The sequence below is a fragment of the Phasianus colchicus genome, chromosome 5 (assembly GCF_987193195.1).
Source record: "Phasianus colchicus chromosome 5, bPhaCol1.hap1.1, whole genome shotgun sequence".
NCBI classification, from domain to species: Eukaryota; Metazoa; Chordata; class Aves; order Galliformes; family Phasianidae; genus Phasianus; species Phasianus colchicus.
Window position 1 is genome coordinate 53268794 of NC_143440.1, and position 26210 is coordinate 53295003.

A 26210-nucleotide genomic window follows, 5' to 3' on the forward strand; every position below is an offset into this window, starting at 1 on the left:
CAAAGCTCTGCAGAAGCAGCTTCCCTGTCCTGAGGCGGCTCCGGCTCTGCAGCCCCTAGGATACTCCAGTGGAAGATTTGCAGTAGATGGATGTGCACCCGACTATCTGCTCGATCGGGGCTGTGCAGCAGCAGAGGGCAGCAGCTCAACACGATGCTTCCTCCACTGCAGGCAACTACTTTTCATCTCCCATCAGCCTTTCCTACCGCTTTTTGCAGACTCCAGGTAACTATGCGTGCTATCAGTGTCAAATTACACCATTTTAAAGTAATGCAAATATCCTCTGTGGGGAAGGAAGAGCGCTTGCCTGTACCCCCAGCCCCTTGGGAGGCATCTACGGGTGGTGGAGTGCGTGCAGGTGACACTGCAGTGGGTGGTTCAGTGCTTCCCCATCAGCTCAGGAGGTGGCACCTGAGGCTTAGGGCACTGTGTGGGATGTGTAGGGTGCAGTGAGCACCCTGGGAACCAAGTGGGTTGCTGGGCTCTCCTTTTGTGATGAGTTTGGACCTCACAGGAGAGGGCTGAATAATGCAAAGTAGGATCTCAGCAAAACCTACATGCTGGCCATAAGACCTCAGTCAGTGCTGACTTCTGCAGAGACCTGGGTGTCAGTCTTTGGAAACAAAGCCAGTTCCTATGCTATTCAAGTTTCTGATCTAGCACAGAGCACCCAGACCTTGCCTCAGCAGTATTAGAAAAAACACTCACAATCTTCTTTCTTGTGGATACTACAGTGACCTTAATGCCAAAGGCACTTCAGACAGAGCCTCACCTAGAAAAACAGACAGAGGCACAAAAATATGATTCCCTCTATCAGTATAAAAAGCCTCTTCAGAGGCTTCAGAAACCCCAGCAAAGAGAGGGGAAATAAATCATGGAAACCTCTAACGAACCCCACCCTGAACATACCAGCGTGCCAGTAAAGCCAAGGCACATGCAGCAACATGGCAGGCGGGCGCTCACCGCCACATTTTACACAATCCAGTGCAGATATGCGAATTATTGCCTAGTGCCCTCCTTCCTCTCCGAGACATTCACAGAGCTGCACAAACATGTTGAGGGAGCTGCGGGTTATATCTTTACCTGCTTTGGCAAGCTCTGCTCAGCCACGTGCTGGGTGAAAGCTTTACCCCACAGCAGATCCTGAGAGCTGCAGCCCTGGGTTGTGCATGCTGGCATGTGGATTTGTTTCCCAGTGCTGCTTTGCAAGCTGCAGCTCTCCTCAAGACAAGGGGGAAAAGAGGGAAAGGTATCAGTTAGATGTTAGGAAGAAATTCTTCACTCAGAGGGTGGTGAGGCCCTGGCAGTGCTGCTCAGAGGGCTGTGGGTGCCCCATCCCTGGAGGTGCCCATGGACAGACTGGATGGGGCCCTGGCCAGCCTGAGCTGGTGGGGGGCAACCAGCCCACAGCATGGGGTTGGAGCTCAATGATCTTTAAGATCCCTTCCAACTCAAACTGTTCTGTGATTCTGTCATTCTGTGGAGAGCCTACAAACATCTTCACTTTGGTGCACTTTGGTGCCCTTTGGCTCTGCAGTTCAAACACCGCAACCAGATTTTCCGTCTTCAGCCACTTGTACTATGTACAGAAATGCAGCATTTATTTTTAACCTAAAGGGAGTCACCCAGGATAGAGTTTCACATAGGGACCTCAGAGCATTCAGGCTGTATCAGATTTTTTTATATGTTAGCACATTATAAATCAATACATTCCCAGTCTGCTTTCCTCACCTCTACTAAAAGAGAAGATCCAGCCAGTGCCATGAGGTTCCAGACAGAGTTTAAATACCATCAGGATTTGTTAAAATATGGTTTTTGCAATGTCTGAAAAAAAAAAAAAGAAGAAGTAAATGGGTTCCCATCAGCTTGATTGTCTCAAGGGGGTTCTTTCCACTGCCTGATCTGCAAACACAGACAAGTACATCCTTGTGCACTTTGTGTCCAAAGACTGCTAAACTGGCATGGACAAGACGTAACTCCAAACACTGAATCCTAAACCTAGTGAAATCAGTAGAAAGTTTTAGGGTGATCCTAAGCTATTTTTATTCCTTTGCAGGAGAACATCATTACTCCTCTCTGTCTCAGAGGACTACTGAAGTTAAGTGACATGACAGAGGGTATGCGACCACTCCAGTTCCTGTCTGTCACACTGGAAGTGCTGGTGTGCACAGAAATGTCTCTGAACAGGTCGCTGCTGACAGTTGAAGAGTATTTCAGAACCTGACGTGGCAGGCTGAGAGAAGCAGGGCCATATCCCAGCCCAGTGGCAGAAAGGGCTGTGGTCTATGTCTGACTTTTGTGCAGTTGGTAATAACATAGAAAGTTCTCATCAGTTCGGTAGGTGAAGATGACAGACACTTAAGTAGCACCATAGTAACAGTAAAGGTCATTAGCAGAATTCAGATGTTTACCTTGAAGCCGTTCAGCTATGAGGACTGCATCTGCCTGTGGCACAGGCTGCACAATGCAATCTGGGTTGCCAACGCTGCGGTGATGGCTTCAAGGACAGTCTTGGGAGAGAAAACCAGCAGACCCAGCTGCCACCAGTGCTTATCAGAGCTGGAGAAGGCACTGATCATTAGGATTTAAAGAGGAGGATTTGGAATTAACCGTCTGTTAATAATCCCCAGGCATTACTTGTTGCTTGCTCTGTAGATGGCAGCACAAGGAAGCCAACCAACTTGGTGAAGGCAGGGCAAGGCGAGAGCGTGGATCTGTCATTAACAGGGGCAGCCTAGAGAGTTATTTCACCTGGGACTTGAACCACGTTCAATTTTTAACAGCAATGGGTTAGGAAAACAAGAAAGAAGCCATAGCTGCAAACAAGTAGTAAAATTAACTTGAAAAGCAAGCAAGGTCCCATGTCACGCAGAAATAGCTTTGAGCTCACAAAACCCCTGATGGTTACCACATAACTTCAGATCAAGAAAGCCACCTGAATGGATTTGCTAAGAGTCTGCTTTCTTTTGGGCACAAACCTGACCTTTAAGCTGTGTTTGAATAGCAAATAGGGACTTGTTGTCTCAATCCCCAAATGTCTCTGCAAAAAAGGCTGGTGTGGCAAAATTTATCAAAACACAACATGTTCAGAGGAGCTTGGAATTTCCATTTGAAAAATGTGGGTAGCTAATAGTCCCCAATCACCTCCACCGTGTATCTACCCTGCAATCTTTGTTTGCATTGTGATAAAGCTTGGCTTTGCATTTTAAAAGCAAAATATGCCCTCCTGAAGGGCTTTGTTTTCCCTTCCATGGGGCGTGTTGGAGAGGCAGCCTGGAGGGACCTTCATCTGGTGAACTCCCAGGGCTGCTATTTCTGAGCATCGATTTCCTACTTGGGATGTAGATCTTGACCTCTGTGCCCCAAGCCGACTGGTTTGCATAAACAAAACAGCATCGCAAAGAAGTCAAAGCCGGATGTACCTACAGCAAATAAATCTCTTCCTCTCTGACAAACACAGAATGAATTGACCTCTTGCACGTCATGTCTGCTTGTCTGACCAAAACTGTCAGTCACAGCCTTCCCTCTGGAAGCCATGGATGAGACAAGGGATGAAAGGGACATAAGTGGCATCGGTAAAACCAAAGCAAAGAATGATAGGATTTCCTTTACCATCTCCATTACTTGATTCCTACAAGTTTTCCAATCACTGCTGGTCAGATCCCGGCCAGTGTCTGTGTGCGTTTGATCCATCTGAAGCGAACGAACAAACACCGCCTGTCGCTCCCTCTGTGTGACCCAGCCCCATTTTTGCATTCGTTTTTCTGGAAGCAGTCCAGCAAACAAGTTCTCCAGCAAGAACATATGGGTCGGAGTGAATTTTAAAGCAAACATCTGTGATCTCTGCAAACAGGAAATCCACCACACTTACGGGCTGGAAACATTTCTAGCTGAAAACTGGGTTCTCTCTGTGCTTGGGCCATGAGGTCTTTGGAAGACACCCTGTACTCCCCACACCCAATCAAACCCTTGCCGTTCTCCTCAAATTTCAGATGGTGAATCCTAGAAGCACAACGTGAGGAGACATACCACAAATTACGACAGGAATTACTGTATCATGAGTCATGGGAAATTAATCTGTGAGTGCTGGACATTGCTCCTGGGTAATTTGGCGATGTCTGGGCTATGGGGGTTGCAAGCACCAAGCTTCCTCTCTGGCCTCACAGATGGGATTCTCCCCATGGGCAGCAGGTCCTGTGCCTTTGTCCCCATACAGAGGAGCACACTCATGAGTCCCATGCTAACTCTGTGAGCAGCAATGCAGCTGCATTCATTCCGTGGACTACTTAGCACAAGTTATTTGCTCAGCTTTGCAATGAGACACACTACAGAAGGTTGCAGACAATTGCCTCCCAGGAGGATTTTCAGCCCCAGTCACACAGAGACATATTCTCTGGTCTACACCAGCTGACCTATTGGACCTGCACGTATTTATGGTACCTAAACTCTGGCCCAGTAATCTCAGTAAGCTGTGTATGTAAAGATTGATCATAAAGCAGTTAGGGAGGCTGAAGGGCCAATAGACAGGGCAAACCATATTGAGAGGCATGCATTAATCATGAAATGGAAGTGAAGGGAAAGAGAGAATTTCCACATCACACTGAATACAAGTGCTGCCCTTTAGATGGTAGTGGGATCAACTCCTGACCTTCCAGGAACTGGTGAGATATGGAATTACCAGATAACTCCTCCCCATGAACACACCGTGGGACTAACAATCCCTTGCCAAAGCCTCCTTCCAGCTTGGAATGGGGAAACTGAGACAGTGGCTGTTACCACAGAGAGAAGTATGGTGGTATGGTCCTGCTTAGGGCCCTTCTCCACCCCTTTGGTTCTGGGCTGAGGCACGAGGTGCAGAAATGTGGGACCAGGCTCCTGGGTGTATGCTGAGCTCAGTTCTCATGTCTGGTCTGACCTGGTGTAAATCTAGGCTAATTTGGGCAGTTCGTGTGGGAATATTGCCTGGAATGCACATCTGTATCTTTTTTTTTTTTAAGCCCTGTCAGATTCCAGGCTTGTGAAGAAATGGCATGTCAGGCAGGAAAGCTTGGCAACCTTTGGTCAAAACAGAGAGGGGCAGCTGCATTGAGAGATGCTGAATTACCTCTATTTTTTGGAGAGGAGCTCAGTCTGGAGACAGGGGCCGTTTTCTCAGAGCCCAGAAGTTAAGCTGGGAACCTCTGGCTGAAGCCCCTCAGCTCACATGGGTGCCTCTGGATGTGCCTTTCCATGTAAAAAGGATTGTGGCTTAAATTAGGAGGCAACAGGACAAGTTCATTCCTGGTCATTCCAGTTGCTTTACCTCCAAAAAATGCTATTTACACAATTATTTCCACTCTTCCCTTTCTCCTCATGCTTCAAGAGCTAAAACATTTCCTTTAGTAATGTGGTGTGTAAAAAAACAGTGTGTAAGAAAACAGGGCTGCAGTGCTGGGATGCCCAACTTGTTTCTCCAGAACATTCAAAGGAGAAGGGGACAGGTTGGGGCTGATGGGGAGCAGAGCCAGGTGCTGTGTGCAGATGGCCATGGGCCATGGTATGCTCCCTGGACAGTCCTAGTGCATCCCTAGAGCTGAATTCTAGTCTCACAGCTTTCCTCCAGCTCTACTATGATTTGCTGGAAAGGGGGGGGCAGGTTGCAGGGAAGAGGAGGATGAAGGCAAAAACCTGAAGGAATGATGAAAGCTCCACCCTCATTCCAGCTCAACTGTGTCATCAGCCTTCCGTTTTTATGGATCTTGCATGTAAAAACTGCTTCCACCATAATGGAGGCTTCTGATGTGATACAGAAGTAAAGACTCCTCATTCCCCATTACTTCAGTGCAGTGCTCCCAAGACAGATTCCTCTGGCAGTCGTGAGCACTGCTTCAGGTGGCAGAGAAGTGTTTCATTTATTTGCTCATTAATTTGGGTGTTGTTATAAAAGAAGTACCGCATCTTGTTCTGCTGCCCTAGTGACAAAATCCCTATACCAGCCTCAGCTTTATGCTGCCAGAAGTGCTTGCAGCACACACCCTCAGGCACCCCAGATTTTTCTACAGTGTGTCTGTGGGAAGGGAAGTGCTGTTAGTCCCTAGAGAACCCCAAAAGGACTTGGACAAAAATCAAAGGGAGGTGAGGACCAGGGCTGTGTGACTTTCCCAAGGGTGGCACAGGTAAGGACGTGGATCTGGGAGCGTGGAGGTCCCTGCAGATGTCAGACCCCAAGGACAGCAAATTGGCATGCAGGCTGGGTGCTCACCCTGTATCTGAGGATGCAGCTCAGTTGTATCATATCAGGCCAGGCTAGAAATCACATTTTCTTGCTGAGTTCCCAAGATAAAGCTGCATATAATATCTCAGTAATTTTCCATCCATCCATTCAGTCTCATACATTCAGCATTTACTATCAACTTTACTGTCTCTTCCAATGCAAACAGCCTCACAGCGCAGCCCTTATCTCCACCTCCTTATCTCCAGGCTTCCAGGCTGGGGGAGCCCTTTGGAAAAAGTGAGAGTTTTCTCAAAGAGCAACATGATTTCAGGCAGTTCATTCCAGATAGTCCCTACTGCTTCTTTCTCTTGTAGTGGGGAGGCATGCACATTGGGATCCCATTATTTAAGTGTAATACTTACACAGCTGGGAAAAAAAGCATGTTGGAAGTGTGGGAGATTCGCATGACTCCAGCCAGCAGAAGCTAGGGAGAAAATGTGTCATTCTCTGCATTGGTCAGTGTTTATTCTGAGTGGGACTTTCTGATAAGGCTTTTTGCTGATCAGATGCTGTCTTCCTGACTGTGCTATGCACTCCCAACAGCCAGGACACGAGAGAGCACCTTGCATTTTTTCCAGATAAAATTAGACAGCAGAGCACACGGGGCTAGGAAATATTGTGGAAGACGTGTGGAAGTGGAGCAGAGTCTCCTCTGGCCACAGCTGTGGCAATGAGGGTTTGGGGAGGATGCAAGGCACTGCTTGGAGGAGGCTCTCTGGGCATGATGCTCGCAGAGCAGAGCCTATGGGCTGTACGTGCTGGAGATTGTATCAAGCACTCTATCTACTGAGTTCAGTTTCTTTAAAAAGTCATCACAGGTATTTGGAGAAGCTGAAAGAAGCCTTGACTTGAAAAAGGAAGTGTGGATTGAAATCCTAAATGCCTTCAATGCACTTAAGTCCACATGTGAAGCATGATTTAAACTGAGATATGTGTTGCCTAACTGAGATGCTTGTAGGGACAGTTACATTAACCTCTTTGGCACCAGACAGAAGTTCACATCCCACCAATACCAGTGCTAAACAACAAAACACACGCCAGTAGAAACACTGACACGCAACTGGCATAATCTCTGTTTTCAATCCGGCCTGTGCCAAGATACTCTTTCCTTACAAAGATTTGATCCAGCTCAATTTAGCAAAAATAAATAAATATATCAATCCCCCGAGTGTGAATCCCAGCCCTTGGCATGTTGCAGACTGGCAGGCACACTTCTCTAAGCAGGACATGTCTTGTTCATTGGAAAAGCTTAAAAACCAACACCTCAGGGTGCATTATTGCAGGAACTTTTCATCACAAGGGAGCAGTTTCCTGAAGCACACAGAGCAAAGGGTGCAGGAAAGCACGGAGCTTTTCTTCAGTTGTACTCTGGTGGAGAAGTCTCCTGCAAAATCCAGATTACTTGCTCACAGGCTAAACTTGTGTTGCATCCCTCTTGTTCTTATGGGCATGCAACATCATGACACAGCACTGAGGTCAAGGGAAGTGAGCCACTTGGTACCGTGCTGGGAAGAATGCTTGGAAAGAATCATAGAACAGAATCATAGAATCACAGAATGATTGGGTTGGAAGGGGCCTGAAAACCCTCCAGTCCCAAACCAACCCTTCCTGTGGGCTGGTTATGCCCACCAGATCAGACTGCCCAGGGCCTCATCCAGCCTGGCTTTGAGCACCTCCAGGGATGGAACATCCACAAAGACAGTTCAGCAGAGTCTGAAGGCTGAGAACATCCCCACAGTCTGAAGAGTGGCGGGACCTCAAGAATCAGATCCTGCGGAAGCAGAGCTGCCACAATACGATGCTGAGAGGTGCTATATAAATATGTCATTTCCAGTGATTCACTCTTCCCACAGATTCTAGTCTGTGCCATGTTTCTATTAGTGTTATAAGCAATTTGTGGGTGAGATGGTGTTTTACCAAGGACAGTATCTGTGATTCAACACTTTCTTCCATCCTGGCAGTTGTAGAGCTTGCGGAAGAGACTTTGGGGTATGAGACACATTTCACAGTTCCTCCATATGCTGGATGGTGTGACTGCTGAATTTTCACTTCCCCGACCCAAACCTTTTTGCTTATTTGTAACATGGCTGTGCGTAGATGCTCCAGCAAAGCACAGGTGGTGCATGTACAGATATTCCCCAGATCTTGCCCTGTAGGAGCAGGAACTGGCTGAATGCATGTTTGAAAACTCCTCTTCCTATCACGCCCCTTCCCTTCCCTCCCTCCCCACTTTTTTGAGGTGGAAATGTCCCCACGGCTTGTCCCTCACTCCCAAAGCAGAACTATTGATATTGCCTGAAATGAAGCTGTTGCTCTGAACAAGTATGGACAGATAGAGATTGCCATAGCAACAGAAGTTATGTGTGAAAACCTTGGAAACTGTTCCTCCTCCCCCATCCATTCAGGCTCCTTTTCAGATTTTTTTTTTCTTTTTTTTTTCTTTTTTTTTCTTTAAAGGTGCTTTCATTCCTGTGGCTGAGCACCTAGGGAGGTTCTTTGAGAACAGCCCATCAGGTTACAACAGCATGCCACCAGTGACTGGGTCCAGGCCATCTTTGTGGAGCACTGTATTGGAAAAATGTATCCTGCTGGGTCCAGGGAAGATCTTAATAAGGTGAACTGAAAGAGAGCAGATAGTGGGAGAGTGGTTTCCTGCATGTAAGACGTCAAGGGTATATTCCAGATTTGGTCCTGATCAAATCTGCACTGAACTATTTACTTTTCGAGGTGCTAAGTCAACAGATGTGCATCAAAACAAATTAAAACCATTTAGCATCAAGCTGCTAATGGTTGGAACCACACAAAATAATGCAGGTTATTAACCCCATAATAAGGAGCTCATTAAAATGCGAATTACCAATTAGGTTACCAAGGAGAAACACAAGCAACAAAAAAACCACTGACAATTTGCCAACTGCTATGCGTAACCCCCAGTGAAGACCAATGGCCAAGGAGAAGGTCCCAGCTGGTATAAACAGGCAGCATTGCCAAGGGCTGCAACACAGCCCAACTGTCTTAAATTGGGGAAGGACTGAGTTCAAAAATCTCATGGACTCATCCTGACCTTGAGGAGGAGCACATTATGGAAGAGGTGCTGGGAGGTTCATTGGTATCAGGTGTTGCAGAAACCATTGCTGCCATTCATGTTGTGAGACATTTAGTTTCACTTGGGTATCAATGCTCCCCTTGGTCAAAAGGGTATATTAAATATATTAAATGCTCCCTGAACACTATGTTCAGCCCTAAATTTACCAAAAGCTCTTCATGCAGTAGGCTCAGGCCAGAGGGATACTGAATGGGATGGCTAACTGCAGCATGACCTTGCGTGCTGGCATCCCCACTCTGCTTTGGAGAAGAGTTTTACTGTTCAGGCCTGTGTTCTGCATTTTACTATTTCATACAGCTCAGGGATTTTAACTTATTCTCTTCAGGTACAATCAATTTGATGTGTAGGGAGCTGGCATCCTCCCAGATCTTGCTTTGCTTTGTATATATGTGTGAAAATATATTTTCTCCAACATACTCAAAATGGCATGCACAGAGGAGGCATCTAAGCTTTATTTTTTCCTGCTTAAAAGTGGCAGAGAAACATGCTCATGTTGAGATCACCACTTCCCAAATGGCTTCCTTCTTGTTTTCCCCACTCACGCCTCAGTCGATGTCAGATATCTCAGGAGAATATGAAAGCAGCAAGTGCCTGGCAGGCGAGCTGAGTGTGTATAAAGATTTGAGACAGAAACGTGTATCAGTTGCTCTGTTTCCATCAAACATTTAACTCAGAAATCCCAAACTTTTTTTGAGAAGAAAGAAGATGGCTAAAAGAGAAAGTTTAAAGTTCCCTCATACCTACATCCTTATTCTGAAGGCTGTAGTTGGCCACCCCAGAGTAGCAAGCACTTCCCCAGGTGGGAGAAGGATGAAGGAAGATGGGAAGATGCCCTAGAGAAAGCTGGATGGTGTCTGGGTGCATGAGGAGGGGGCAGGGAGTACAACAGATGCGACAAACCCCTTTTGTTGCAAATCTCAGTCTCACACAACAGGACATTCATTGCAGTCAACCAAAATGACTGATGTTTCTGGAGGAGATCCATGTAGTCAGATGCATCACCTTCCCCTTTTGACATCACTCCTCTTTGTCCGTACTCCAGTTTCATCAGCCTGTATTTACTTTATTTTCTTGTTTGATCCTTCTAGTTTCATCAAAGTAATTACTGTCCATGTTTTCTGTTAAATCAGTAAATATAGACAAGTCAGGGGAGGTTCAGGTTAGGTATTCGGAAAAACCTCTTCTCAGAAAGAGTAGTGATGCAGTGGCACAGACTGCCCAGGGAGGTGGTAGAGTCACCGTCCCTGGAGACATTCAAGAACCATGTGGATGTAGACCTGAAGGACATAATTAATGTGCATGGTGGGGGTGGGTTGGGGTTGGACTAGATGATCTTAGTGATCTTTTCTAACCTTAATAATTCTATGATTCTATGATATATCCCATCCTGAACTGCTGCAAGTTTATACAACGCTGCCTAGCACCAAGAGGAGTTTAGCTGGGAAAGTGCCTTCTGCTGTGCTGCTCCCACAGCTGGTACACACTGCTGGGATTTGGAAGCTCTGGTTCTGCCTCTGCTTGGATCAGCTTACAATCTCTATTGGGGGCCCTGCTCATGATGGCCATGGCTTTCATTCATGGTATCCAGCAGCTGTCCCAAATACACTTCACAAAAATGAACCCAAGGTGGGAGAGGACACACTAGGGTTTGGTAGCTGCCCCATCCCAAGTGCTCCTAGTCCCTGACAAACCCCTACAATATCCTGTGTGCAACATCAGGGAAAGAAGAGATCACATGAGGGATCGCCACTGACTGGTGACTTCAGGCAAGTACTAAGCTTGACTGATGCAGTAATTTACATGAGGATAGGAGAACACTGTGTGTATACTTCTTTTTTATATAGTTAGACTGGCACTTCAGGGGAAGGAATGATGTGAGATTATCAGTAATATCCTCACGCAATCCAAGGTGAACATTTGGAAGTCATTTAATAGACAGAGCTTCTTTGAACAGGCAGCAAATCAGGATAATCTCATTCAACAGAATCACAAAGAACAGCAAAAGCATTAAATCAGTCGAGTCATGTGTTTACAGTGAATAATTTAAACAGCAGCATTGTTGAAGCCAGAAAGATTTGTTTCAACACTTTGAATTTAGCTCTGTTTTCAGAACCACATAAAAATGGTAAATTATGATCTTCTGTTCCACTGGTCTGAATGAAAATTAGTCTCTCCCACCATGACTTTGCAAAGGATATTTGCCTCAAAGATTGAGTAGGGGCAGGTCCCATTCTCTTTCATCCTCCTCAAGATGCTGACTTTTACCTGTACGTTTTAAAGAGGACAGAAACTGAGATAAAACAGGCAATTTTACCAGCATTGTTCAGGAATGAATTAAAGAGACGTGAAGTATATATTAAACTAGAACTGTGCTGCAATCTCAGCTGGTATAGACTGACATATTTCCAAAGGTATAATGCACCGATGTCAATTTGCATCAGCTGATTACAGCAGAAGATATTGAAACCAATTGGAAAAACTCATCTGATATTTAAAAGCAGCAGATGGGAGCAGAAGAGACTCTGTGAAAACGTTTGTATATTCTACTATAACGTGGAAATAAGTGAATTAATGTGTATTAATCTGAATCTGTATTCTATTGAATGTAATTTCAATTTAAATCTCGTACATACCTCTTCATGTTTTAACATTCATTGTCATGGCTTTTGTGACACATGAGGGGAAAGTGAATGGTACATTGCTGCATGTGCCTGTGGAGTCAAGTAGTGGATGTGCTCAGCACACCAATACTCAGCAGGACTCGAGGACAACCCAGAGAACTTTGCTCAGCCAGGGTTTGCCTTGCCCTTGGTTTATATGAGAGTTCAGCCTGCAAGTTTGTCAGTGATCCACTACACAACCCATGCTGTTTGTGGAACAGACACTACGAGAAGATGACACAAATATGGGAAAAGCATCTGTTTTCTCACTCTCCTTGGCAGCAGGTTTAAGAGCGCAGTGCATGTTTTGTAGTGATTCAGCATTTGAATATTTTTAAAAAATCAATATTTCCAACTCTGTTCCCCTTATGGTCCTTTTATTCTTTAAAGAAGCTGCAATAATGAGAGCCTCACCTTAAAGACCAGAGTAATCTACAAATGCAGTGTAAAATTGTGAATTTTGTTATAAAATTTGAGCTTGTTATTGCTGCAGAGTTTTGAAAGAGGAAAAAGTCAGTCTCAGTGAAAAACTTGGAGCATAATGTTAAAAGGTGTTTTGTCAATGGAAGTACAGCTGAAGAAGCTCAAAATTTGACATGGCTTCCCAGCCTGACTGAAAACCTTGTGCTTTATCAATATACCCAACAATTCTACTCAGTGAGCTCATCAGAGAACTGATAAATCCCATGGGCCTCAGTGTGCTCTGTCTTAGGTCACCTATGACTGCTAAGAACTGAAGCAGGAAGCAACACGTATCGGATATAAGTGAAAGTGGAAAATCAGCATTGCCAAGAACACCTGGTTTGCAGTCACTGCAACCTTCTTTTCCATCCCATTTACTAAAATAAATGTTTGCTGGTACAGGTAAGCAAACACTGAAATCAGTGTTAAGTTTTAAATTTTCCTTCTCTTTATCTTGCAGGAAGAAATGGGGAAGAATTACTCTCAGAAATATCTGCAACTTAGACCCTGCAGAAGGCTGAGTACATGGACATAGGATGTTCTTTAAGCTTCTATGTATGGACTTGCAAGCTATTTATGGCCCTATGGGGATGGCCTGGGTGGAAGCACTTAGATCCCTATCAGGCTATTTCCTTGTAAGTGCATGAACACCAGAACAGCTGATAGATACCCTGAACCTAATGGGTGCAGGAGCAGTTATGTGTTAACCCTTCTGCTCCCTGGTGGAGTTCTTTCCTTATCAGATTGTCACATTGTGAAAATACCTTCAACAAAAGGGTTAATTTCCCGCAAGCATGATTGCTCTGCAGTTGTCTCTCCAATGGCCGTGGAGCTGAGTATAGAATAAGTTGCTGACTTTCAGGCATCTGATATTGTATGAGATGACTTCCGGCCTGGATGTGGCATAAGTATCCTCAGATGCTTTGGAGAACAACGCAAAGAAAGCTAGCAAGGCAGCAGAGCCTTCTCACCACCATCAGCACTGCCTCAGTCCCATGGCGTAAGAACACTGTATTCTTAGCCTCAGATAAGAAAGAATTGTCAAACAGCAAACCATATACTTTATGTACAACAAAATGACTATTTTATACCATTATGTTTTTATTTCCTCAGGAAAACTAGGACAATTAAAGGCAGGAAGGAAGATCATAAATCTGAAAGATGACAAGGGGATAACCGCTCACCTGAATAGGAAGTTGTAAATAGTCTATCACTGACTCTGGGCTCCTCAGTTCAAGAAGGACAGAGAACTTCTAGAGAGTCCAGAGGAGGGCTGCAGAGATGACTGAGCCCTGGAGCATCTCCCTTATGAGGAAAGGCTGAGAACCTTGGGGCTGTTCATCCTGGAGAATAGAAAACTTAGAAGGGATTTCATCAGTGCTTAGAAATACCTGCAGGGCAGGAGTCAAGTGGATGGGGCCAGGTTCTTCTCATTAGTGCCCAGTGACAGGACAAGGGGCAATGAACACAAATTAGAACACAGAAAGTTCCATATGAGTGTGAGGAACTTCTTTACTGTAAGGGTTTCAAAGCACTGGAACAGGCTGCCGGGACACGTGGTGGAGTCCCCTTCTCTGCAGATACTTAAAACCTTCCTGAATGCTCTCCTGTGCAACCTACTGTTGGGATCTCCTTTAGCAGAGGGTTGAGCTGGGAAATCTCCAGAGGTCCCTTCCAACCCTAACGATTCTGTGGTTTGTGATTCTGTGACTCAGCATGATTAGGAAAATGGCATACCTTACACTTTTCTTCTTGCTTGCAAAACATGGAACAGATATTGGGCAATGGATGAAAATGGACTTTTATTGCAGTTAATACCCAAACTGATCAATGATCTATATTAGTTTTACATACTTGTGTTACCCATTCATGGCATAAACATCTGGTGAGTAACAGCTAGTTCTGGGAGCCATTCCATGAAGATGAATAATTGGTCTTCAGCCTTTCAACCACAAACAACTCTCCATCACAAGACCTAGCCCCTTGTAAATACTCTAATTCCTTGCCCACGCATACATACATACGCCTCTATAAATCACAGAGATAGTCCCATGTAATAGCTGGTTGGCCATGCTGTATAACACATGTTCTCTGCAGTAATCTTGCTCTGTACAAGAGAATATAATGGAACAGATGTCAAGTTGAAATTAATATGAGTACCTTAGGCTCAGGACTTCAAGGCTAGAACAGGGGATTGACCTTAGATTACATGTCCCACCATCGCTGCCACAAGCTTCCACTTCCTCTCATTTAATAAAATTGAACTGCAGTGAGATTTGAAGATTAGACAACATAACATTTCCTTTGAAAATATAATATTCATTTTTGGTTCTTGATTACCAGTCCCAAATCCAACAATTGTTCACATATCTGTTTATTCCCTTCACGATTGTTTCTCTGAAACAATGCTTATGTAAGACCACATTGTCCAGTCAGATTAGCAATCCTGGAGCCTTGGGATGCCCCTTAAAAACTGTTTTCTACTGCTCACAGTTGCTATGCATGCATGGCCTTTCCTTGTTAACCGTGCTCAAAATGCAACTAACTCACAGCCAGCGTTTGAGCAAGATGGTGCCTTTCTGTGGCTTCTGTGCAGTAAAAACATACTTCTGAATCTGGTACAGTAACCAGAGATGAGCAGATCCCAAATATTTTGATAGACACAGCCCTATAAAACATCAAATTAGAAACTTGGCAGCCCACAGACACCCATGACTTCAGCGGCTGCTTCAACCTGTAGCTAAGCAGCAACCCATGAGTCAAGTGGTGGGAGTGAATTTCTCATTCCTTTCCTTCAGAACTTCCGCTAGCATTGCTACGGCTGCTGTTACGGGCACTCAAGTGATTCTGTATGATTATAATGTGCTGTCACTCTCCCAGATATGTAGGTGGATTTCATATCACCTAAATTACATGTAGTGAAAGCCCTTCTACCAAGAAAAATTGCCAGTGAGTAATGCAGCCTGAGCACAGAGGTGAAGAGCTGCTACTCCTGATCAAGATCAGATAAGAGTAAGATGTGCCTCTACTGGGTGCAAATCCAAGAGCAGAGGGCCTCCTGCAGACAAGTCCCGCCATAGGCTTTTGAAAGCTCCACATAGACAGACTCTGAGATGATGCATGCTAAAGTGAAGAAGAATGTGGCAGGTTGAGGAGCTGGACCTTGCCCTTTTCAGGGTTTCTAAATCAAAACCTGCATTATGAATCCCAACTGAAAGTTGGTGGGCTGTCAACACAGAAAAATGGAGACAGTGGTGGAATGTATGGCCCATCTATTTTGTAAAGTGACCAGTGAAATTCCCACTAGATTGTCTTATCTTTTCCCAGAGAGGACGTGGCTGTCCACAAGCAGAGACACTGAGAGATGGTGGACAAAGCTCAGGTTCAAATGTAGGATTAATCTTCTGTCTGTTGAGAGTCTGGTTGAGGTTGTGATCAAATTGGAGTCCAGTCCTTGAGGTATGGAAGCAGAGGGTAGCTTTTTCTCTATTTCCTAAATTTGAGAAGCAGGGTACTGCCACAGGGGTATCTAGAAGAGGGTGAGATTTGTGTGTCATTTGCCCCATGTTGATTAGTCTCCAAGAAAAAAGAATAAGTAAAACTCTTGCCAAGGACATTTATGATCTTTGGGATGGGGACATGACTTCTCCATGTGATAGTTCATGTCCTTTGCTTTGCCTATCACAGATTTGCCATGCTCTGTCTTTGGCTGCCCAGACCTGGAGTGATTTAACCCCATGCTGCTGGGATTTCCCACCTCTTTCTTTAGCTACTTTCCTTCCACTCACTGTGTCATTTTTCATCAGTACGTTGATTTTGTTTCCATTTTCATCTCTATTGGCCTAAGGAACATTGTTGAAAGTTGTAAGTATGCTGACCACTTCATGTGAGTGGAGACCAAGGCTATTTGTTCATACTTTACAGACTATTTTTCTGGACAGTGAAGACTTTTAAGCCAGTTCTACTAGATGTTTTGACATCAGATCACCACTCTCTTTCCTAGTTTTGAGTGTGGCCCTGTGGTGTGTGTAGTTGCACCATTGTTAACTGATGAGCCTTGTTTCTCCCTCCTACTCAGCAGCATTCTTCCATGGGAAGGTTTGTCTCTATATCAGACCATACCTTGCTGCCTCCTTTTTTTTCAAGGCTATGTATGTCTCTAATTCCTTTGATCTTTACAGTAAATAGGTCATTGTTTCCACCCTTGTCTATACCAGTTAATCTATAACATCACCAGTTCACCTGTACTCTTTCTGGTAGGCTCTGCCCCAACTGGTATTCTATTAGCACTTCAAAAGTGGATGGATCTGTTTTTTTTGTAATGAATTGCCAGTTGTAGTTTTCCATGAACATTTGCATCCAGAGGCCTTTTCTAAATTACTACCCTCCACAGCCTCTGACTTACTGTTTTGACCTCTCTTCAATGACAGTTGTTGTCCTATGGTTGTTTCTGTGCTCATCTCTTGCTATTCCCTCTATGTCCCTATCTTCATTTATAGAAATCCCTTCAGGATGATGCTTCTAATAAATGATTTGCAATTCACACTCCAGCTGGGTGTTATCTTTGAATTTGATTGACATATTTTTCTACCCCTTCCTCAGTGCTACTGCAGATGAATACAATGTCCAACACAGCAGGAGTCCCCAAGGAGCACTGTGGGAATATTTACAAGCATACACAACTTTCTATTGCAGGGGCAGATTTTTATCTCTTTTGCTACTGTTCTTTGTATCCACCCTTCATCATTCTTGTTCTGCATTGGGCCCAGTCCAACCACTGTTGAAGTCAACTGTGTCTGCACGGGATCCTTTAGGGATGAATCAGGATCTACAGGAACAGTATGTCTGAAGAAATTAAATGAAATAACCTCCTGAAATCAAGGAACTGTCATCAGGAGAGGTCTCTGCACAAGCAGAGACGAGTGAAAGGGCAAATTTACTGAATGACTAAAGGGAATGCAGCTCCCTGCTCTTCCCACCAGAGTGCTGCACTATGGTGTATACTCCAGCCCACACTATGGAGAAGCAGCTCCTTACACTGCACTCCCCTCACCCAACACACACACCCTGTGGTTTTCCTCCTCCCATCAACAATGTGGGTATAATCTGGCTGTACAGTCTATCACTCAGACGCAACTGCTTTCCTTAGGGTGATCTATCTTTGTGTGTGGTACCTCTCAGTTTCCTTCTTCCTCCATAACGTCTACTAATAATTTCTGATTACTAATAATTTCTGACTGAGTTTCTCCTGAAAATGATGTAAAGTTAATTGATCTGCAATTCCCTTTTAGGAAGAGGAGTATAATGTTTTCCCTCTGCCAATCATCAGTGGCTTCCTCAGTTCTTCAGGAGCAGCTGAATATAATGGATAATGGGCCTAAGAGTTTTTCAGCTAATTCCTATAATACCCTTGGGTATGTACCATCTGGCCCTGTGTGCTGATTTGAATGCACTCCTCTCTTAATATTTATCATTGTATTTTAATGATTTTAGTAACTGAGTTCTTAATCTCTTGGCTTTCATTTGATTGTTCATTACATGCACTTGTTTCAGAGGAAAACTGATATAGGAGATGAATGTTTCAGCCAAATCCTGCTCAATGAATTCGTGGCACAAATGAAATCACTTTTCATGAAATTCCCATTTCATGAAGAAGCATGGACTCTCAGAAGCCTGAGCTACAGCTGTTCCCTTGTACTCTACCCTAGGAAGGCTGTATCTGCAGAACATTTTCTGCTCCCTGAAAGGTCCCATGAAAGACAGTTTTCTCTATGACCCTACACACAAGCCTTATCTTCTCTTAATACTGGTAGGGAATTTTCCCTTATTCTAATACGTCCTATTTTTTCTCTAAGTGTATTTATCTGACCCTGCCTGCATCATTCAGATACTTGTAGACTTATGTCTCTTATTTTCTTATCTCTTCTCCAGCTTATATCTAAGCATAACTTAATTTTCATAAATCAAACCCACACTGAGTGATCTGATCGTGTCACTACTCCTCTTTGAGGTCTCTGACTTTACAGTGTTTGGCAATGGGATGGCAAGAAATTAGCAGCAACCTTCCAACTGTATCTATTCCAGGTTGGTTTGTGTGATGCCCACTGAGAATGGCACGAGCTTTTTGCAATTCAAGTAGGCTGCCAAAAAGTTACATGTAAATTGTACCCCTGTATCACTCCTGAGCCTTTCCGTATATGGCTGCTTCTGAGTGTCCTTTGGGGTTATTTTTTCCTGAATGTCAGTAGCCTATATTATTTTGGTTTTATTATGTTATTTCCTGGCCACATTGCTAATCACTGTAGGCGCCACAGGGTAATTTCTCTGTTCAGTAACATTAAAAACTCCTCCCAACTTAGCTTCATCACTATCTTGCTTAACTGTGTGTTTCCCCTGCTTGCTTGTTTGTGAATTGCTTTCACTTTTTTTTCCAATCTTTTCTTCCTCTTCCTTTATGTTCTTCTTGGAATATTTTTCCTTTAAAAAGGCATCTATAGGATTTCCCCCTTTTTTTTTCTCCTTGAGAAAACATCCTTTCTTCTACTTTCTACATATGCTTGTTATATGTAATAGTTTTATGCTGGGTTACATCTAATACATATTCTCAAAATGACTGCTGGTGCTGATGAGTTCTCCCACATGCTGAAAGATGCAGTAAAAGGTAAATAAAATTCCTTAGCTGAAACAGAAAGCAGGCAGTACATGTTTGTGCTGGATGGGAATCATTCCCTGTACAATCCACAGAAGTCCTGGCAAACAGGGGACTGATCCTAAGTCCTTTGCGTGACACTGCCAAGGGGACCCTCGGGAGCCTCAAATGGACTACTGGCCTCTTGAGAGGCTGCTTGGATAGCATACAAGTCCAGTAATTGCCTTCTGTTCACCCTGACTCCTAAAACTGCCATGCCATGGACTCCAGTATTCAGCTCCCTTGGCACCTTCTGCAAGGTGGTGCTGGGGTACGGATTAATCCGCACATGCTGAGATGCTGCAGGAGAGGCAGAGCACGAAGGGACACTGGGTAACTGCCCTGAGCCTTCAGGCTCCAGGAGAGAGCTGACCACTCCTTTTTCTCCAGAAAAATCAAAGATTTTCAGAGACAAATAACAAAGGACTGCATTACAGCCTCTGCTTGCAGGAGGACATGTAGATTTCCGTGATACTGCATGCCACTGCAGGAGGAGGGATTAACAGTATTACAGGACAGATCTACAAACCCTGGAGAGAATAAGTATTGAACGGAAATCTTTGGCAATCCCATTGCCTTCCTCTTCTGGGTCGCACCCTGACTTCTGGTAACACTTAGAACAAACCACCACCTCTTGCTTTTTTTAGTGTATTCTCTACTTTGCCCTGAACCCGAAGGAAACATCAAAGCTCTGGCTCTAGCACTTGCAATTAAAAATAGCTCTCGAGCCAATATGTGTAAGGCCCTCAAATGATATCTCTGAAATAGTTCATCCTAAGCCCATGAGAGGGGGAATGGTGTTGTTTGTTAAAGGAATGCGTGTTGTGCTGATAGTGGGCAGCATTGACATGTGAAGAGCAATGAGTGATACTGCAAAACGAAAGGAAGGTGAGAAAAGGGGCATGAAGAATGCATTGCACTGTGTTGTGAAAGAGGAGTAAAATATACTTAAGATAAAAGCCAGTTTCAGGCTGCCTGTATTTTCTCTTCCATTCTGATCCTTCTCTTTCCTTCTTAGAAATTCAGATTTGAAAGTGTCTTTCTTGGTACTTGAGTGTACCATACATCTTGGTACATCAGGTTCATGAGAACATGGCTCTCTATCTCTCAGTGTAGTGCTGCAATTTTTTTTACCATCCAAGATTCATTTATTCCCTGTGACTATGAAAGCATCAATCACAGCCCTTTTAGTGTGCTTGTATCAGCCTTTTGTATCTACGTTTCTCTTTTCATCTTCTAGAAAATAGGTAAATGCTACTTTGCAGTCATTATTCCTTCATGCATTTATGTCTGCAGTTCCCCGCTGATCCCCAGAAACATGGGCAGAGGCAGCTCAAGCCACTGCAATAGCACTGCCAGATGGGATTGTTGGAAGAGATCAGTGTAAGTCCAATCTCCCTAAGATCTGATGTTTTCCAGCAAATCATTCCCAAATGCAAACTTTCACATTAGTTTCTCTCAAATACCACCTATGGGTACCACAGACTCTTGCCCATCACAACAGACGATTTAAGAGATCCCTCAAATTGTGCAGAAGGCTTCCTATTAGCAGACGGCACTCATAAGAGGTTGGAAAGAATATTTGTTTTTAAGCACAGGCAGACATGGCTCAAAGTGCCGCATAGAGAAAACTACTGATGTGAGCATATCCTTACAGCTCACCTGTGAAGTACATGAACATGACCACATGTAGCAGATGAAACTTTAAAAACAAAGCGTGCAGTCATAGAATCACAGTTGGAAAAGACCTCTGAAACCATCTTGTCCAACCATCCATCTACCACCAGTATTGCCCTAGCCTTGTTAGCTGAGCCCAGAGAGCAGGGGAATGGGCAAAAATGGCCAAATATAAAGGGACAAATGCTGGAGGGTGTGAAAAAAGAGACTTGTGCCTTGCAGCCCTCAAAGCTTCTCTATTAACACAAGGGCTCGCTGCATTTACTTAAGCAGGATGAACAAGATAAAAAGAGCTTGTTGGTGTTGGATGCTGAGGCAGTGCTTAAGACATCCCTGACTCACAGCTCACAAGCTAGGACTCGTCTTGCAAGTTCAGCCCATGTTCAGATAGGATCAGGAACTGTCTCTGGGCTGGATTGCAAAAGAAGCAGAGTCTTGCCAAATATGCTCTGCCCACAGCACCGTCCAAACCCGTCAGATGATATTTCTTCTAATTTTACTAATGTATGCTTGGCCCCGATTCCGTGCTACCTGAGGCTACAGCCGTAACAAAAACATGGCACACATGTCGTGGGTGGAAGCATGCAGCTGGTGGGAGTTGAGGCACGTGAAAACGAACAACACAACCCTTTCTTAATTGCAGCACAGAAATTAAGAAGTAATATTCTTCTGATTCCCTGCCTTCTCCCTCTCTGTGGCACAGCTTTACCCATAGCCTTGCTGGTTGCCAGAGAAGATGACAACAACTTTTCTCTATACATAGTTTTCTCCATATCCTGAGCAATGCATTAATTTTGAGGCAGAAGTGGGCTTGTATGGCCCACACACGACTTGTGTTTGGGTGTGTCTCCATGCTAGGACCATCCCACACTCTCAGCTCGTTGGTGGGGAGTTGGTGTTGTGATCCCTACCTGAGGATGTAGCCATCAGGCCATTGTCCTGCCACTTCAAGACGTTGCTCACAAAATGGTATGAAAGAGCCCTTGGGACACACTTGTCTTCCAGCCATGAGCTTCTGCTCGGGTAGTCAGGGGACATGGAGAACCTACTGGCTTTAACCCAGAAAATGCTGAGCCTGGGCAGGTCCTCAGGTTGTTCCTGACCAGGTGTGCTGCCCCAGTGAAAGGTTTGTTGTGGGGCAGCATCCCTCCAGCTACCCATGCTGAATCCCTCTTGAAAGGGAAGGGGAAGAGAGGAGCCTTTTGATTCAGCTTTTATTTCTGCTCTTGAGATCTAAAATCAATAATTAGATGGATACTGCAACAAAGGATCAAAACACATCAAGGTACAAATGTGCCCACAACCAAAATCAGTCAGCCATCACAGCTCCTGGAACTCTGCAGTGACTTTCCACCATCACATAGCCCCAGAGTAACTTATGGGCCACACTATTCTCTGATGGCTTTTCACACTGAAATAGCTTGCAGAAAGTATCAGCATAGGTTAAAGAAACCCACGGAAAGTGCACTGCAGATAGTACAAGCATTTTCAGTCTAAAAATTTACATTCATCACACACAAACTATTCTTGCTGGGTTTCAACAGCAGTGCTTTGATAACTGATAGTTTTTCTGCTGGCTGATGTTCAACAACTCCACCTGCTGATACCCCCTCTGCAAGTAAAGATGATGCAAGAAACAGAAAATCATTGCTTCCTTCTTGCACTTCTCCTTCTGACTGATTTCCCATAGTCGGTATCTGTTAATGACCACCTTTCTTCACTGGTCTGTGCTGTGGTTTGTCTCAATGCCTTAAAAGCATTGCCCAAGCAATGCACTGTCATATCTGAAAGTTCCTTTTCCTCACTCTCTCCAGAGGAACCTCCACCCCTCTCTAGGCAGAACACACGAGATGCTAAGGCTTAAAATTTATGGTGCCTGATTTAAAAGCCAGGACATCTCCTGGTCTCCAGAGAAGGGAAATGACCCTTGGCTATTTATGCAGTCACTCCTTTTTGGAGAAGGAAATGCTAATAAGAGCTCACTTGAAGCACAGCAGTTTAGAACAAATGAAGGCCAAAAAGCAGGAGCGTAATTGATGTGAGTGGGAATACAGCAAAGCCAAGGAGAACACGTGAGAAGTTTCCCTTGTGAGCAGTGCTCTGCAAGTGATAGAAATCAGCAGTCATGCTCATGTCTGAGGCTGGAGCTACTGAACACCCAGGGCCATCCGTGGGGGCTGCTTTTTCCTCTAAAGCAGCTCTGGAAGAATTCAAAAAATCCACATGGACACCAGTGGGAGTTAGGGGTGGAGAGAGAGCACACTGCACACCCCATAGATATGTGAGTGCTGCAGCCATCTGAGAACAGTGCTGGGACTTGGTCACACTCACCCAGGATGCTGAGGGGAAATCCAAGGGATTTCAAAGCACGGCATCCTCAGGCACGTGCTCATCCTACTCTGTTCCCCATGTTCCCCCCTCTCCTGGAAGGCTCAGATTCATCTCCCAGCAGTCACCCGTCATTAAGGAGAAATGGATCCGCACCCTGAAACAAAATGCCACGTGTGCTGGGCTGGTACCATCGGTGGCCCAAAGGTATTCATCCAAACTGTGATGGTCCATCCTGCCCCGGGGGCCACCATGCACACAGAACCATGCATACCCAATGCACAGCGCTGCTGGAATTCAGAAGGAGCCTTTCAGTTGACTTACCTGGCTTGGTGGGTTTCAGATTTCACGCAAGTGTTGGGTCCGGTGACTTTGTTAGGCAAAGAATCTCAGCCCTCTCAAAACAGTGGGGTCTCAGATAAAAGAGGGTTGGGATGGACCAATCTTGTTCTTGTCTGATGTCCGTAAGTGGCAGAGAAGGGCTTGGTGAGCTGTGCCTTGGTGACATCAGTAGTCAGTCTGCAACCCGTTGCTGCAGAGGCAGGCAAAGAGACCCCATCTTCATGCTCTCTGAACAGAGACAAAAACAGTTTTGGACCTCAAACCTAGAAATTGCTGTGACCCTTGGCTGATGAGGGTCAAGAGGCACAAGGGGATGTGACAAAACTGCTTTGTACAACTGTTGCACCACTTTTCTTGTTGCACTTCCACTTAATTTGTTGCTCAAGCATGGCACACAGCTCTCTGGCCAGAATCTGCCACTGTTATTTTGAAATTCAGAGTGATAGTGTATAAAATCATAGAATATCCCATGTTGGAAGCAACCCATAAGGATTACCGAGTCCAACTCCTGGCACTATGCAGGACCATCCAGAAATCTTCATTTAACTGTTAACAGTGTCCATACGATGCCCAAAGTGAGAAAAGCAATTTCTTAATGGAAGATTTGATGCACACAGAACATTGTGCACACCATTTGAATGCTATCGATAACTTGCAAGAAAATCATTTATCAGGTAATAAATCTAGGAGTCCTGGGCAACCAAATCTTTTGTGTTCCTCATTTATACGTCCTTGTCTTGCTATGATATACTATAAAGCTTCAGAAGGGAATTTGCTCTCATGTATGTACGTAAACACACATTCCAACCAGGTCTTTCTGAGACCTGATGATGCCTTTGTGCAGTGTCTTTGTCTTACAAGTGAGGGAACAGCAGCATTCTCCCCAGGAAGCACTTCATCTTTTCTGATAAAGATCATAGGATCATAGAATTACAGTTTGATTAAGGCTGGATTGACCACTAAGATCACCCAGTCCAACCATCATCCCATGCCTGTGACCTCTTTAGACCATGTCGCTCAGTGTCACATCTACCCTCTTCTTGAAAAGCTCTAGGGATGATGCCTCCACCACCTCACTGGGCATCCCTGGAGGTTTCCCCTTGGCCCTCCACAGCTGGCAAAGACCCCTACTTGCCTTCCAAGGGGCACCCACCATGAAGGGACAGATTGTTCAAAATGAGTTTGTGAGACAGAGCTGCTGAAACAAAATCTTCCATCCTTGCATCCTAATTTGGTGAGCACACACAAGAGCATCCTGCAGCTTGGCTGCCCACACTGGAGCTCCATCCTGGGGAAATGACACCTGAGCACTTCCAGTAAATGCTGCTTCTGGGAACTGCCAGCTGAATCACCCAGCACTCTGCAGGCAGCCACACGCTTCCTGCTCTTTGTTGCAGGAGCAACCAATCTGTGCACATGTGAGGTGCATAGGCAGGGCCACCCAGGGGGTATCAGCCAGACAGAAGAGTATTTTCACGGTAACTTCAATCTGAGGGTCTTCTGCTGTCGTACTGTGAAATGGAAACACCCTGAGTCCTCAGAGGAAGGTGGTAAATGAACCAAAAATACTCACTTAGAATGCATCTTTGGAAGAATAAATTCCTTCCTGACTCCTCTAGGAGACATGAGGTTGTATTACTGTCATATTCTTCTGACAGAATAACTGCAGTGATGCCCACACTGAGGACCATGGCAACTGGCCTCTTTATGCATAATGTCCAGGCAAAGGAAGAACAGCCCTTGGATTCAGAGAGCAGCACATCCACCACACCGTGCAGCTGTCATCCAGGTGGATCATCCTTCTGCAGCAATTAAGTCACTTCTCAACCTGCTGCCTGAGAAGCAAAAGGCATCCTGATCCTCTCACCCTGATCCTCTCTGCACAAAGCTCATTTTCCAGCAGCAGCCTTACTCCACTGATCCTCCTTTACACAATTCATTGTCTATACCCTTTCGCTGCCCTGGCATAATCATACCTGCAACAGATGCACAATTGCTTTCCTGTTTGCACGTCACTTTACATTCCTCTGGGAAGGAATTGGACTTTCCTGGTCATGACACCGCAGGGAGAGCAGTCACTCATCCCATAGGCAGACCTGGTGTTTGCTTGGGAAGGAGAGCTTGGAGCTGTGCCAGGCTTTCCAGATAGCATTTGTCAGAGCACTTTCATATTAAGCAAACAAAAGTGTATACCCCTACACTTCGTTAACCACGTTCTTCTGCACAAGTTCCCCAGTAAAATTTCCAAACGAGGTCAAGGCATTTAACTCATTATCATCACAGAGTTCCCCCCAGACTGAAAGTTGTCCAGACAGATGTCAAACTCTAAGTAGTATGGATCACCAAAACCCACTGCTGCTGCACAGCTGCTTTGGATGGGAACACAGCAGCTCTCCCAAGCCAGGAGTTACACAACCACTGCTCAGAAAGAATGAAATCCACAAAATTCTTCTCCATTTGAAAACTGCAGCAGAAATTTAAGCATATTAAAATGGTGCTTGGCCAATAACATTCAAACTCCAACATCTGGGATCATGGTGGCTAAAGGGATCACAAGCTACCAGGAAATTAAAGTAGCTTTCTATCTGTGAGGAGGGACACCAGCAGTGCTGCGGCCCTACCAGCACTTAGTCCTAGGCTGACCCAGGCTGACAGCACGTCCTGCAACATCTGGGTTGTCTTTGGACATCTCCT

General features: G+C 44.9%; 1 protein-coding gene across 1 annotated transcript in view; it reads right to left on the reverse strand.

The window, feature by feature from the left end:
• The window catches only part of GPR132 (G protein-coupled receptor 132), a 75016-nt gene extending 51252 nt beyond the window's left edge, over window positions 1–23764 (reverse strand). Inside the window, exon 1 of the mRNA XM_090141760.1 lies at window positions 23499–23764. The gene's annotated coding sequence lies outside the window, so the exon portion shown is untranslated. The remainder of the gene's footprint in view (window positions 1–23498) is intronic.
• Between the last annotated feature and the right edge of the window lie 2446 nt (window positions 23765–26210).